General features: G+C 46.0%; 1 non-coding gene and 1 pseudogene across 1 annotated transcript; one reads left to right on the forward strand and one right to left on the reverse strand.

The window, feature by feature from the left end:
• Positions 1-2,030: 2,030 nt before the first annotated feature.
• The window catches only part of LOC114216484 (tetraspanin-17-like), a 55,857-nt pseudogene continuing 44,988 nt past the window's right edge, over positions 2,031-12,899 (reverse strand).
• Positions 8,405-8,596, forward strand: LOC114216547 (U2 spliceosomal RNA). The gene has a single exon (XR_003610800.1). It is a non-coding gene; the product is annotated as a U2 spliceosomal RNA (small nuclear RNA).

A 12,899-nucleotide genomic window follows, 5' to 3' on the forward strand; every position in this document is an offset into this window, starting at 1 on the left:
TCCATGGTTTAAAGACAATAAATTCATTTCTCTCTTCTGTAATAGTTCAAAGCAGATTTCCCTGTCAGTAGTGGCGGGACTGGAGGGATGGGAGGTCTTTGCCCACATGGCTCTTATCTACATGGTTCTTCAGGGGTCCAGGATTATAGTGTCTCTGTCTTTTTTTTTTTATATTCTAACGTGACTCCGTTTGTCACCATCATCATTCTAAGAAATGAGGAGGGAGGGGAGAGCATAAAGTGATAAGCCTAGAAATTTTTACTGGCCAGGCCTAGAAGTGACATTCATTGCTTCGGTGGGCATTTCATTGAAGAGAACTGCAGAGGATACTGGGAAGTATAGTAAGGTTGGGCAGCTATATGCCCAGCTACCATTCTCTGCCACAGGGATTTTAAAATATTTAAAATTGGCATGTCACAGAGTCACAGATGTCAAGTAATCAAAATGGCTGCTAATTAGAAACAACTAGAAGAACCAAGCAGTACATACCAGCTAAATATTAACCCTACTATACTTTATAATTTAGAATAAAAATCCCAATAATATTTTTCATGGACCCAAAAGTGTATTTTGTTTTGCAATTTAAATGTTTAGCTTATCCAAAAGAGCAACTTTTGAAAAGGAAAAATGAGGATGTTCTTGTGTTACTAGATATCAAAGCATAATATGAATATAGTAATTAAAATAATGAAGTACATAGGAATAGATCAATGAGAATTTATAAAGCTATAAATTCTGTCAAACTCTCAAGTGTATTAATAATTATTTTCCTGGAGACCACCCTCTCCAAATCTGCCATCATCCTGCTTCACTGTGAAGTGATTGCTCTCTAGGTGTCCTGCATGCTTGTGGCTTCCCTTTGTGGCTTTTTTTTTTAAGAATTTATTTATTTATTTGGGGGAGAGAGAGAGAGGGCACCAATGGGAGGGGGGTGGTGAGGGAGAAGCAGACTCCCTGCTTAGCAGAGAGCCCGACAATGCAGGGCTCCATCCCCAGCACCCTTGGATCATGACCTGAGCCCAAGTCAGAGGCTCAACTGACTGAGCCACCCAGGTGCCCCTGTGGCTTTTGTTTCCTTTGTTCCATGCTTTTTTCTTGGTTTACACACTCATTTTGCTGGAGCCCAACCATTAATGGCTTCCTGAGACAGGGAACCTGGAAGGTGAATCTTCCAAATCCTTGAATGACTAAATATACTTTTATTCTTCCTTCAAACTTGACTGAGAGTTTAGCTGGGTATTAATTGATAAGTATTTCCCGCCCACCCAGAATTCTCTTCTGGCATCCAATGTTGCTATTAAGACGTCTAGTGTCATCTGCTTTTTTTCTTTCTTAAAGCTTTTAGACTTTTCTCTTTTTCCTTGGTGTTCTTGGCCTATGTGTAGATATGCCCTGGCTTTTTGTTTGCTTATTTGTCTCATTTGTTTCATTGAGCACTCAATGGGACCTTAGCCTCTGAAGATTCACATCATCTAGTTAGGGGGATGTTTCTTCCATTATTTCTTTGATAATTTCCTCCACTCTACTTTTTTCTGTTCACTTTTTTAAAAAATCCCTCTTTCCTGTTAATCAGATGATAGATTCCTAGATTGATTCTCTAACTTTCTTATTTTCTCTCTGTTACTTTTCCATTGGTACTTGGAAAAAAGGCTTTGCTCTTGTCATCCAATAAGATATAATATTAGGGACACCTGGGTGGCTCAGTTGTTAAGCATCTGCCTTCGGCTCAGGTCATGATCCCAGGGTCCTGGGATCGAGTCCCACACCGGGCTCCTTGCTCAGCCTGCTTCTCCTTCTCCCTCTACTGCTCCCCCTGCTTGTGCTCTCTCTCTCTCTGACAAATAAATAAATAAAAATCTTTTAAAAAAAGATATAATATTAATTGCCTCTAGGCTTAGGCTTCCTTGATCATTGTTCTCATAGCTTGGTTATCTGCCTCAAACTTTTTTTTTCCCAGGGTTTTGTTTATTTGGGTAGTTTGTAGCCGTCACTGAGAGGCAAGTGAGGGAGAGAAAATTCTTGGATCCATTTTAGAGTCTGAGACATTGAGGCCAAAGTGGGCTCGTGGCAGGGTCAAAGCCCCAGCTAGTAGAGAAGACAGTTCTGGAGCTGCCCGAGTCTGTGTCCCAGGCAACAGCAGGCCCCAAACCTTCCCTAATAGCCATGCACAGAGAAGTGTGTCCTAGCTTGGGCAGGGACAACACAGACCCCTCCCACCCAACCTGGCCCGCACCCTCTTAGCTGTTGCCATTCCTAGGCCACCCGCCAACAGCCAAGATGGTGGCCCCCTGTGCACACTCACAGAGACACACCCGCCCTCCATGCACACAGCTCCAGGACTGGCAGTCCAGGCTGGGGCGCACAGCACACCCACACTCAAGCCCCATGCAGAGCTCAGGTCCAAGCAGAAACACCTGTGTCCTTGCCCATCATGGGCACAGTGGTGTGGCAGGGGAAGTGGAAGGGGGTGGTGCCTGGGTAGAACAGGCAGGTGGCCATGGCCACTGTGGCAGCCTCACCAGTTGGTCTTCACTGCCTTGATGTCACTCACAAGGCTCTGGGCCAGAGAGATACCAACGATCTGGAGGAGGGCGATGGCCACAAAGACCCCAGCCACAGGAATCAGGTTGTCCTGCAGCCACTTGTCGAACTGGCCCACGCAGTAGCCTTCAGTGCAGAGAGAGCCCTGCTGCTGCAGCTCCAGTTTGAGCCGGAGGACCTAGCCACACAGGCTGTTGAGGACACCTTCCGCAGGGTCCCTGAGGCAGCTGGAGAAGGGTACCCTGCAGCGCTCCCGGCTGGGGTTCAAGTCAGTGTAGTTGAAATAAATACTGAGGTTCCAGTCTTTAGGCCCCCGGGCTCCGCAGCAAGACCGATATTCCTGAGCAAAGTCAATGAGCTTCTGGAGGTCAATGTTGTCCCGAAAGGCCTTGATGTTGTCGTTGAGGAAGAAATTGAGCCGGTCTCAAATCCAGTCCATGAATACGAAGGCCGAGATCCCTGTTGCCAGCTCCAGGAAGGCGACGAGACCGAAGAAGCCTGAGAAAAACCTGAGTGGAAGGTATCTCCTGGAGGGCCGGATGCAGCCGGCAAAGCCCAGCACCAACATGATGCCTCTTATCACTACGAACTGCCAGGCGGGGTGGAGGCCTCCCGGATCTGTCAGCCCGGAGCTGCCGCAGAGAACGCCCTTCTCACCTCAGGCCCAGAAGCCGATGGCCTGAAACAGGGCTCCCGGCACCCAGAAGACAATGTTGCAGCCAAACGGGAACCTCGGGTTGCTGGGTTGGCCGGCGCTTGCCGCGCACGGTAAGCGGCCTCCCGTGGCCCGGGGCAGCAGAGCAGGGGAGAGCAGGGGCTGCGCCGGGCCCTCCACGGCCTGCCCGGGTCAGAGCCCCCGGCCCTCCACCGCCTGCCCGGGTCAGAGCCCCCAGGAGCCGAGCCTAGCGGCCGTGGCTTCCCCGCCACCACCACACAGCGCTGGTAGGCCGCCCGTCCTGCAGGGACCACGGCCTCCCGCGCCCCTGCTGACACTTTTCCAAAAAAACAGTCGAGGGTGTCTGGGTGGCTCAGTTGGTTAAGCGACTGCCTTCTGCTCAGGTCATGATCCTGGAGTCCCGGGATCGAGTCCTGCGTCGGGCTCCCTGCTCAGCAGGGAGTCTGCTTCTCCCTCTGACCTTCTTCCCTCTCATGCTCTCTCTCTCCCATTCTCGCTCTCAATAAATAAATAAAAATCTTTATAAGAAAAACAAAAAAACAGTCGAGAGGGAACTGAACAACAGAAGCCAACAGAGATGGGACTGAGCCCACTCAGCAATAGGGGTGCTGCTCCCCCATCATTATGGGAACTTGGTCCCCTGAAATCTTTGCTTCTAGGGCTCCCGCCAGTGTCATTTAAATAACTCACCTCCTGTTGGTATCAGTAGATACATGTTCTCTGTTCACAGTCAACCTTACTCTTACTCGTACTCCCCGGTTATTGATGATTTCTACCTCCTTATGGTACCTGTGCACAAATTCCTCATCTCTGGAGTCTTTTATAAAGCTTTTCCTATTATAACAACACCTTCCTTGTATTTTGCACAAAACGTTTCCAAGATAATCGAATTCTCTCCCCAATCACCATCATTCCTGTGTGGGCAGATCTTTCCTGCGGCCCCTCCATTGATCTCTGCCCTATAGCTTGGCTGCCCTTGAGTCAGGTCACCTCTTCTGGCCAAATCAACTGTGGACCGGGAGTGGGGGTGGGTCGGGAGATAGCATCAAACAAACCCTGCCTGAGAAGTTAGGCAGGGTTACTTTTCTGCCAAGAGGTTTTGGGTATGGTAGGTATTCAGAGGTAGGGCTAGCCCTTTACAGTGACTTTAGGTAAGATACTCAAACCTTAGGAGCCTCGATGGCCTCTTGGAAAGGGGAAATAATTAGATATCACCCATCTACTTCATAGAATTGTTATGAAGATGAAATAAACTGTTGTAAATTATAAAGCATTGCCCCATGTAAACAGCTAGCGAAATGCCTGGCATATAATAGATGTTCCATCAACATCATAACAGGATGCCATAAAGTGCCTGGTCCCAAAATGGGCTCTTCGGGCCCACTGCTGAGAACTACAAGCTAAGTGCCACACGGCTCTTAGTCCAGGGCACTCCCAGGCCCTGGGGCTGCCTGCGGGGCCTGCTGACAATGCCTGTCAGCAGGTCTGCCTCATTCCTGCCCAGAAGGCCTGGGAGGGGGAAGTGGGGAGATTTGGGGGGGCAGTCTTTGGGAAACTGCAGAGTTCGTGAGGAGAGGCTATTCCCTCTTCTTGCCAACCTGGGAAGAGGAGCAAAGGTGCCCTCTTGAAGCACAGGAAGGGAAGCCTCGTGAGTGTGTGTGTGTGTGTGTGTGCGCGCGCGCGCAACCATACATCCACTTCTGCCCCACTGAATCAGGGGTGTGTGAGAGTCTCTAGTGTGAAGCTGCCGACGACGGGACTAACAGAGATCCTGGGACACCCCGTGCAGAGAAAGGGGTGGGAGAGGGGTAACGGAGCCAAGAAAGAACAGATGGTCTTTTTAAAAAAAAGTTTCCCCTAAAGCTAAAATTTTTAATTAAAAAGACTAATTTTTTCCCTTTTTAAAACCGCCTTTTTATGGTAAAATATAGCATACAGACAGAAAAAAAACATAAAGTGTGCCACTTAATGAGTTATCAAGGCAATATCTGTGTAACCATCACTGAGGTCAATAAATTAAACATTGCCAGCACCTCAACAGTCTACCTGTGTCTCTCCAAAATCAGAAAACCCTCCTTCCCCACAAATGTAACCATAACTTTATCCTTTTTTTTAAAAGATTTTATTTATTTATTTGACAGAGAGAGAGAGAGCACAAGCAGAGGGAGAGGCAGAGGGAGAGGGAAAAGCAGACTCCCCTCTGAGCAAGGAGCCCCATGCAGGACTCGATCCCAGGACCCTGGGAGCATGACCTGAGCCAAAAGCAGATGCTTAACCAACTGAGCCACCCAGGTGCCCCTTGATCTTTATCACAATCACACTCTAATTCTTTTTTTTCTTTCACTTTTTTTCATATAAGTATGCACCCTAAAGCACTGTACTTTAGTATTGCTTGTTGGGGAACTTAATGTAAGTGGAAGCATACAGTACGAATATACATCAGTTTGTCTATCTAGCCACTGTTGATGGCATTTGGTTTGTTTCCAGTGTGGGGCTATTGTTAACATACCAGCACGAACACTCTTATGCGTGGTTCCTGGTGTGTGCATGTATACATTTCATCGGGGTGTACAGCTGGGAGTGGAACTGTGGGATGATAGAGCATGTGAAACCTCCACTTGACCACAGAATGTTTTCGAAGTGGATTCTCACTGTACATTTGTGGAGCAGTTCTCCTTGCTCCACATCAAAACTGATAGTTCTTCACTCTGAGATAAAGTACTTCTATTAAAAAAAAAAAGGCCTTTTAAAAAAATGAAAAAATAATGATGGTAGAATTAGCAGGTTACTCTTTTTGAGTGACTTTATATGGTAAAATAAAGATCTAGTAGTTCTACTTAGGCCTACTTTCCCCCCTGAAATTCTCCTGGACCATGCCATCTCAAATGCTGGAAACCATTGTCCCACACAGCATGCTATAGATTATTCCTACTTATCTTTTTTAACATCAAAAACCCCTTGATACGTGTAACCTCCAACCTCCAAGGTGACCAACCCCCAGTGAACCTCCACTCTTGGCATTTATGCCTTTGTGTAGACTTCCCACCCGGAATGAGGACTGATTTTGTCACCAGTTGAAGTGTCAGCACGTGAATTCAAAAGCTAGGTAATAAAAGACATTGGTGTTTCGACACTGGTCTTTTGGATCAATCACAGTGGGGGAAGTCCACTACCATGTTATGAGGATGCCCAAGCCACCCTATGGACAGGCCCACAAAGAAAAAGAACCCATTTACTAACCCAACTTGCTAACCAAGTGAGTGAACCAGCTTGAACAAGGCATCTTCAGCCTCAGTCAAGCCTTTGGTGATTTCAGTCCAGCCTCTGAGTTTTTCAGCTTGGCCCCAGAAATTATAAGGTAGACAAGTCTTCCCCCTGTGCCCTGTCTGAATCCCTGATGCACAGAAGCCATGAGATAATACATGATGACTGTTGTTTTAAGCCACCAAGTTGGGGGACGATTTGTTACACAGCAAGAAATAACTAATGACACACCTGACCACCCAGAAGTATCCTTGCCAAAAATTTGAACCTGAGTCTGAATATGCATGTATGTTTAATGACAGATTTAGAAGAAATAGAAGAACAAAGGAATGTGTTAAACAAGTACACCACAGGGATGCAATTAGCAAAATCCAGAATATAGGAAATTCTACAGCACAAATTACCGAATTTCTTCAACTAGTAAGTTGGCGGGTGGGGAAGGATGAGGAGAGAAATCTAACATTAAAAGAGACTTAGAAGGTATGACAGATTGCATTATTCCCAATATATGTGGCCCTCCTTTTTGAGAGAATTATGCTTCCCTTTTCCACACTGACATCAGCTTTGGCCATGTGATTTTCTTTGATCAATGAAATGTGAGCAGATGTGTTATTTGCTACTTCAGAGCAGAAATTTTAAAAGTCATTGTATTTTAACCATTTCTCATTCCATCTGCCAGGAAGTGGGTGTATCCTGAACGGGGACTCTTTCTTCAGCCCATGGCCAGGAGTGAAGAGTCTGTGAAGCTGATTCACAATGGTAATTCATGTGAGCAGGAAATAAACCTGAGTTGTTATAAACTGCTATGATTTGGGGGCTGTCTGCTACCACAGCATAACCTCATGTAATCTGCCTCTTGTAAGAAATGTTTCGATCAAATAAAACAGATAAACCTTATTAGGATCTCATTTTATGAAACCATTGTAGAAATTTGATTACTACGATTTGGAAATTTCCCGTGATAAGAAGTCAAAAAAAAAAAAATAGTCTAGAGGGCGCCTGGGTGGCTCAGACGGTTGAGCGTCTGCCTTTGGCTCAGGTAGCAATCCCAGGGTCCTGGGATCAAGACCCACATCGGGCTCCCTGCACTAAGCAGGGAGCCTGCTTCTCTCTCTCCCTTTGTCTCTGATGCCACTCCGCCTGCTTGTGCTCTCTCTCTGTCAAAAAAAAAAAAAAAGTCTAGGGGCACCTGGGTGGCTCAGTTGGTTAAGCATCTGCTTTCGGCTCAGGTCATGATCCCAGGGTCCTGGGTCAGGGTCCTGGGTCAGTATCCCTGCTCAGCCGGAATCTGCTTCTCCCTCTCCCTTTGCTGTTCCCCCTGCTTGTATATACACGTGCTTTCTCTCTCCCTCTCTCTCTCAAATAAATAAATAAAATCTTAAAAAAAAAAAAATCTATTCACTTGAGCCCCAGAGTTGTCCTGGACTCCCAAAGAGGTACAGAAAATATGCGAGCTGGGGGATGGAGCAGAATGATTAAGTTTAGGGAGTTGGTACACAAAGGAGGGGTTTGAATCAGGCCTCAGGAAGAAGACATCAAAACCTAATCATTTCCAGGGCACCTGAGTGGCTCAGTTGGTTAAGCGTCTGCCTTTGGCTCAGGTCATGACCCTGGGGTCCTGGGATCCCTGGGTTGAGCTCCCTGCTCAGCGGGGAATCTGCTTCTCCCTCTGCCCCTCCCCCCACCCACCACCCCTCGTGCTCGCGCTCTCGCTCTCTCGCGCGCTCTCTCTCTCCCAAATAAATAAAATCTTGAAGAAAACCTAATCATTTCCAGTAAGAAAGATTTTTCTTCAGGAGCATTTTAACAGTTCAGAGCAATATCAGGGCAAGATTCAGAGCACTGAAGAGGTGTGGGGAGCTCTGGAGGCTGTAGCTTCCACCTCAAGTGTGAAAGGGAAAGGTGTGGCTTAAGTAGAATCATTTCTCTTCTCTGCCTATTAGCTAAAATCAAATGCAGTATCTGCTTTCACCAATTAAAGCATCTGATGTGTTCTCTGTCCATGTGCTGGGCATTAAGTTACTGCTTGGAATTAGGAGATGGGTTGAGAGTTTGCTCTATCCACTCCCCGCGCCAGCCTGGAATTGCATTCCTTCTAGGAATGATGCATTCCTTTGAGTTAATGAAAGATGGTTTTCTATTGTTCTCCTTGTCTCCTACAAAGTGCTCTAATTCCCTCTTCCTGAGGCTCCAGACTGCATTTCCACCCTTTGCACTGCAAGGATAGAATTTCCTCTAAGTGGAGTAGACAAGTAACAGAGCCTGAGCCACCTGGCCAGTACCACCTCCAAGAGAATGTTGTATAAGAGGGCCGCTTGGGTAGGGGGAGACCTGAGCTGAGAGAAAGAAAAAGAGGCTTAGTTGAGCCAGACCCCATGTCAAGAGACTATGTGGCAGGATATGTGCCCCCACGGAGGGTGAAGATGGGCAGCTAGAGTGGGGAATAAAATCAACAGATTTTTTAACAAGGGTGAGAGAGGCAACAGCAACCTTGGTCGTGGCACCTCCTGCCCTCCTGCCCTCTTGCCCTCTTGCCCTCCTGCCCTCCTGCCCTCCTGCCCAAAGGAGTCAAGTGAGGAGATCCCACCTCTCATTCGTTCCCCCAAACCTCAGGTGGTCCTCTCTAGGAAAGAAGAAGATGGGTGTGTGAAGGCAGACACATCTCCCACCCCCACTCCCGCTAGATTGACATTGAAGTTTTGTGTTGTTTTGTTCTTGAGATTGAAGTTGAGAGATGATGAGGAGGACTGAGCATTAGAAATAGGACTGGGAAGGGAGCCCACTGCCCAGGGATTCCACCGGAGGGCACTGGGAGCGGTTAAACAGCTTCATGCTTACACCCCAGTGAATTGCTATGCCTCCAAAATTGTGGGGTTCCTTCATTTCCCCTAACAACACAATAACGAGAAACAAAAACAAAAACTTTGGTTTGGGTTTTTAGTGATACACCATCCACTTCAGATTTTATTTATTTATTTATTAAGTAATCTCTACACCCAACATGGGGCTTGAACTCACAACCCCAAGATCAAGGGCTGTATGCTCTAGGGACTGAGCCAGCCAGGAGCCCCTATACCACCCACTTCACACTAGACAAACTCAGTCCTTGGCAAATGCCCTTCTTAAATCTTTCCTGGCTTCTGCCTTCTCTCTCTTATCCCGCAGAAAAGCTATGCCCCCTGCTGCCCTCTGTGCAATTAACTAGAGCCAAACTTATGTACCATCCAGGACACTAAAAATAAATATCTATATTTTCTTTTAATATTTTGCCTACTGTGACCTACTTTTAGCTCAGTTTCATAAGCAAGGGGATGAGGTGTGTCCTAAATAAACATGGCATTGAATTCTGTTCTACTGTTTTGGCTGCATGGCTTTTTAGCATAAACCAAAGTTGTTTTCTATAGACAGTAAGAATTTAAAAGATCTTCTGTATCAATATATTGATATTTAAGCTTCATCAGGAATCTATTTCTTTGGGGACCATTTCCCACTGATAATCCTTGTATTAAAGAGCTCTAGTGTCACCTCTAAAGTGCCTGAGTCACATGTAGAATCACAACCCACCACGTGTCTGAAAACACATTTTTCAGCGATTATAAAATCAAGAGCTGTGAAGATTTCTTGCAAAGAGAGTATTTCATCAGCTGATGTTATTTTAATTATTCATCTTTAATGAGGAATCTATGAATGTCTTCAAAAAATCAGACTTAATAGGTAGACTGTCTGTCACCTAAAAAAAAAAAAAATCAAGTTACGGTCTGAGGGTTTCATAGGCATTGGGTGATTATTGTTATAATTTAAATACTTCAGTATAGACAGCAAGATATATGTGAGTGCTTTAAAAATTAGTTTTAATATTCACCCTAAGAGTTGTTAATGAATACTTTAAAGCTCTCATGGGGAATACAAACTCCAGGGGGTGGTTTGTGAGCACTGAGGGGCTCTCATTAGAACTTGGCCTTCAGAGGGGTGCCTGGGTGGCTCAGTCATTAAGCATCTGCCTTCAGCTCAGGTCATGATCCCAGAGTTGTGGGATCGAACCCTGCATTGGGCTCCCCGCTCTGCGGGAAAAGCAGGCTTCCCTCTCCCACTCCCCCTGCTTGTGTTCCCTCTCTTGCTTTGTCTCTCTCTGTCAAATAAATAAAATCTTGGGATCTGTGGCTACTACAGCTCCTTGAACGTTTCATTTCTGAATCTACACTAGAGGATTTATTCTTTAGTGTAAGAGATGCTAGAAAGAACTTTCTATTAGTGAAATGCGTGATTTTTGAGGTACGTGTACTAAACAGGAATCTCACCTTTAAAGGAATGGGGCATAAGTTTTGGATGAGTCCAGAACAGGGCTCTCAGCTTGGGTGCTCGTTTAGTTCTATGCTTGCCACTTAATGCAGAATTCTGTCACCTGAGTCAATGAGAAGTGTGGCTGGATCCTGCTTTAGGACAACATGGCATCTGGTTCAAGCAAACATTTCTTGCAAGGTTCTGGTCGGGAGCCTTGAGCTCAGGGAGCATACAAGGACTCTTTTTTTTTTTAAAGATTTTTATTTATTTATTTAATTGACAGAGAGAGAGAGAGAGAGAGAGAGAGAGATAGCGTGAGAGGGAACACAAGCAGTGGGAGTGGGAGAGGGAGAAGCAGGCTTCTGGCTGAGCAGGGAGCGTGATGCGGGGCTCGATCCCAGGACCCTGGGATCATGACCTAAGCCGAAGGCAGTTGCTTAACCAACTGAGCCACCCAGGCGCCCCGCATACAAGGACTCTTATGCTTGATTGCTAATCAGTATTTGCACGTGGAATTTGGTCAGACACTGACTTGCATGGACCTCACCACCCAGTAGTCCTATGGAGGGCAAGAAGCCCCTAGCTCTATGGATGCACATTGGCAGAGTCCCCACCAAGATACTGACAATGGAGTGCCACCAAACTGGCTTAAGCCAGTGAACCAACATTTGGTCCACAAATAATTACCATGAGATATACTTAATGAAAAAGAAAAAAAAAAAAAGAGGACCAAAAGAAAATGTACTTACAATGACAAAGATTCAGGAAGATTCATAGAGAAAAATGGGGGTTTTGTCTGCATAACAATAATAATGTAAATGAATTATATAAGGCTTACTACATGTCCTAAACTCTCTCTAAACATAAACATATACATGTATTCATTTAATACTTTCCCCAGCTCTTTGAAGAAATACTATCATATTCTTTTTTTTTTTTAAGTTGTTTATTTATTTTAGAGAGAGAGAGTAAGCGGGGGAGGAGCAGAGGGAGAGGGAGAATCCTGAAGCAGACTCCCTGCTAAGTGCGGAGCCTGATGGCGGGTCTCTATCCGAAGACCCTGGATCATGACCTGAGCCAAAACTAAGAGTTGGTGGCTCAACCGACTGCGCCACCCAGGTGTCCTCTATCATATGCTGAACTGCGTTTTACTCTCCAGCAAACGGGCACAAAGTATGCCTTGCCCTAGATCTTAGAGAGTGAGTAAGTGGACAAGCAGTGATTTGAACCCAGGCAGTCTGACTCTAGAATCCAGGCTCTCCAGTCTCATCCAGACTCTTTGTTTTAGAAATCAGAGTCTCCTTTCTGAAACATAGCCATCGCTATGTGACCAGGAGCCACAGGAGTTTATAGAGTTAAAGAAAACTGGACTTGCTATAAGAGCCCAAGGGGAAAACTAAGGAATTCTGTGGTTTTCCTTGGCTAGAGAAAAGGCCCTTGCCAACAAGGGGTCTTTCTGTCAGGCATCATTTGGGCAGCAGGGCTTCTGCAATGAATTAAAAATAAAGACCTGTCACTTGGTCGATGATGTGTATAACAGTTCTCCTAGACGCAACGAAGCTGCCGAGTGTTGTAAGACTTTGAAGAAAAAGGCAGGCAGCAGACAAGCTGTTTTTCTCTCTTCCACATTTTGCTTCCTTCCTTTTCTATCTCCCTGTATCATTCCATGCTAGATCAACCGTTCACACACGTGAGGTTACTAAGGTAAGTCGCAGCAAAATATCCCTGGATAAAGCCATATTTTTCTCTGTTCCTTTTGATCTTTTCAATCCCTCAGCCAGGGCAAGAGTTGGATAATCTTTTTTTTTTTTTAAGATTTTATTTATTTACGAGAAAGAGAGAGAGAGTGAGAGAGAGTGAGAGAGAGAGATCACAAGCAGGGGGAAGGGTAGAGGGAGAAGCAGACTCCCCGCGGAGCAGGGAGCCCGACGTGGGGCTCGATCCCAGGACCCTGGTTTCATGACCTGAGAAGGCAGACGCGTAACCGACTGAGCCACGCAGGCGCCCCAGAGTTGGATAATCTTATCACGGGCACAATTATTCGGCGAACTCTTTACCTGCAGCTATTAATCTGATCTTGTGCCTTGCTTTTGCAAGTTCCTCCCTGGGCATTGTTATTCAAGGAGACAGAAACCAC

Source organism: Eumetopias jubatus, unplaced genomic scaffold, assembly GCF_037043125.1.
Source record: "Eumetopias jubatus isolate StellerSeaLion01/CBP00866 unplaced genomic scaffold, mEumJub1_p1.0 scaffold_3, whole genome shotgun sequence".
Taxonomy (NCBI): domain Eukaryota; kingdom Metazoa; phylum Chordata; class Mammalia; order Carnivora; family Otariidae; genus Eumetopias; species Eumetopias jubatus.